This window comes from Belonocnema kinseyi, chromosome 5 (genome assembly GCF_010883055.1).
Source record: "Belonocnema kinseyi isolate 2016_QV_RU_SX_M_011 chromosome 5, B_treatae_v1, whole genome shotgun sequence".
Lineage (NCBI taxonomy): Eukaryota > Metazoa > Arthropoda > Insecta > Hymenoptera > Cynipidae > Belonocnema > Belonocnema kinseyi.
Window position 1 is genome coordinate 41,689,502 of NC_046661.1, and position 3,328 is coordinate 41,692,829.

The 3,328-nt window shown below is 26.7% G+C and overlaps 1 protein-coding gene across 1 annotated transcript in view; it reads right to left on the reverse strand.

Moving 5' to 3' along the window:
• Nucleotides 1–3,328, reverse strand: part of LOC117172764 (7-methylguanosine phosphate-specific 5'-nucleotidase-like) — a 60,551-nt gene that overhangs the window by 56,614 nt on the left and 609 nt on the right. The window lies entirely within an intron of this gene.

The following is a 3,328-nucleotide window of genomic DNA, read 5'->3' on the forward strand; positions in this document are numbered from 1 at the left end:
TTCTAACTGTTCTAAAAAGAAGAAAATTTGATATTAAATCATCAAAATTAAAGAATTTTTAATGGAGAGCTTAAAAAATGAAGAATTCATAAATTTGAATAGATTTATGACTCAATGGTCTACTCTCTAAATATGAATCAGTGAAATTTCACTGATACAAATAACTAGAAATGGGTCACTGACAATCAGTAAAAGGTTACTTATTGGTTCAGTGAAATAACTACTTTTGAGGGTTGGTAGCACTGCACTATGTCAATTCAGCAATCATTACAAAATAATATTTTAGTACAGTCAATCAAAGAATCATAGCAAAATCTTAAAATCCATAAATATGATCAAATATTAAAAAAGGTGAAAAATTCCGTTGCTTTTTAATGACAAACAACCTCACATATTACTTTAATTTTAAGATTGGACTGTCATGTACAAACACGTTAAGTACTTTCTATACGAGTTAGAGTATGTTTATCCTACTGTTAATACGGCAGACTTACAGCCCGAGAATTAAAAAATGTATTTCATTAAGGAATTCTTCTTGCTGCTTAAGTAAAAGAGTAACAACAATGCTCAACTTAAATATTTAGAGGTTACGCTTCACATGATTTACTCTGATGTTACTGAACTGATTAGTGAATAAGTCCGAAATAACTGATTAATCAGTGAAAGGTCTAACTACTATTTCAATCAGTGAATTTTTCACTGATTCATATTTAGAGAGTACAATTTCGAAGAGTTATCCAGCAACATTTTTAAATCTAATAAAGAAATATTGGATTAAAAAATACTTGAAGTTTGAAGATGTAAATTGGAATGGTCTGTAGTTTGGAACCTTTTCCGGAAAAGTTTGATTTTTGATATTTAAAAATGAAGAATCTGCAATTTCGAAGATTTCCAAATTAAAATTCTTTAATTTATAGAATTACAATTTAAAATGATTTAATTATTAAGATTAATATGTAATGGTGGTTCAAATTTAATAATTTTGGAATCTAAAAGTCAAGTTTTGAATTTAAATTTACCAAATTAAAGACTTTTCAATGTGAAGCATAAGAATTATAAAAATGTTTCTACTTTCAGTAGGACGAATCGAAGAAAAAAACAAATAGTATACATCGAAAATGCTTTAGTACTGTAAGATTCTCTTGTTCGGCCCCTTGCAACGGGTATATCAAATTTTTAAAGCGTCGATTAATATCATGCGGATGTACAGAGTCAAAATAGAGTAAAAAGTATTATCTCTGAATTAATAAATAATTCGTGAATGTTGCTTATGCCTGAAAGCTCTAAAAATTATTAAGCATTTGTTTAACACGGCAGAATTTATTTTTTCGCAAGCATATTTTCAACATGAAAAAGTTTTTCTATGCGGTCAAAAAATTAAGTGCCTTGTACATTATTCTATACATTTCAAATTTTATACACGTTATAAGGAACCCAACTGGAAACCGTTCAATGCTAAGACATTCGTAAGATATGAAATTTGTTCTCATTGATCCAGCCTAATTTTCAGTCATGCGCATATTTTTTCTAAAATAAATTGTTTTTGAGAAAAGTAGGAAAAACTAGTTTCTTTTTTGTTACCTTGACTCCTGTTTTCAACCATGTACCTGAAGTTCTAAACGTCCAAATGAACGAAATATTTTGAGACATTTTTATTTTACTAATAAAAATTGTTCCAACTGGAATTTAAATTATGCTTTAAAATTCTTTTTTGATAATAAATTATAACCAATATGAATTAACAAACGAGATGTGAAGATTTTTGGAGGCACCTAGAATTTTCGGAATATCCAAATCTGATCACCGTCTTCAAAGAGAATATTATCTATAAATGGAACTACTTGCTGTTGCGAATCCATGTTGTCTTTAATGAACAATATAAAATCTAAGACCAGATCGAGCATTGATGACGGAAATTTGAATGATGTAATGCGGCTTGCAGAGACAACTTACACTCCTGACATCGAGGCACTTGCGCAAAAAATGCGTTCGTATACCAGGATGCACTGCATTTACTCCTTTAATAACCACAATCACATAATGAAAAACCAAATAACCCTTTTCAGGGCCATCAAATGCTTTTACGACAAAACATTCTTATTCGTCACACATATCAAGATAAGAAGGTTCTTTTTAGGGCTACCAAATATCTTTCAGAAGGGATCACGTGTCATAAAAAAAATTATTATATGTATTATTACTATAGCATTGCTATATTATGTGTATTACTTTTGAACAGATTCGTTTAAAATTGAATCATTTGAATTCGAAAAAATTGTATAGTTTCAAACTGAAATGTTTAAATTTTAACAATTTCTTTAGAAAGAAGTTGAAATTCGGGGCGTTTACATGAAATGATTTTATATTTAAATTGCAATACAGGACAATTTAAAAATTTGAAGAATGGATCATTTTCAGATTAGAATTTTCATAAATAAATCATTTAAATTTTAAATGGATGAAAATTGTATTACTTCTCATTAAAAGAAATTAAAATTCAATGATTTTAAATAGAAAAATTGTGAATTTCAATACATTTTAATTCGAAACGATTGAAATTGAACTAATTAAAATTGAAAAATAAGTTGAATATTTTAGAGTAAAAGCTTCAGAACTTTTAGAAATCTATATATTTATTAAATTAAAAAATTAGGACCTCACGTAAAATTTGAGCAGAAACATTTTTTTAAAATAAAAAAATAAATTTACGTTCATTCTTATCATACAAAATGGAAAAATTTCAGTTCTAAAATTTGAAAATCCGAGATTCATCTAAATCTGAAAAAAATTAGTAGCCAAGTGTTTTATCTATAACACTTTTTTTGTACTGAAACCCTTATAAAATTTTGATTACTTTCAGTACTTATGATCATTCAGAAATTAACAATTTAAACAATTTTTCAACCATTTTAATTTTAATTGCAAAATGTAAGCTTATAATAGGGAAAAATGGAGCATTTGGCACTTACCGTGTAAGTTCAAAATTTAAAAATTGAAGCGATTATTCAATTTTCCAATTAAAATTTTTTTTAACTGAGCTTGAAATGTTGAACTTTTTGGAACATTCGTCGAATCAAAAATTTCACATTCAAAATAGTTTGTATTTTGAACGTATCTTTAAAATAATTTGATTTTGAATTCTAAAAATCGAAATATTTTTTTCAGTTTGAACTGTGAAAATAAAGGTGAATTTATTTTTTCATTTTAGAAAATATGGTCTAATAAATTTTCACGTTCAATCGTACTTTTTTAATTAAATAAAAGTTTAAATGTGGCTAATTTTAGAAAGCTTTAATTAGAAATATTCAATTTAGTTTCCAATTTCAAC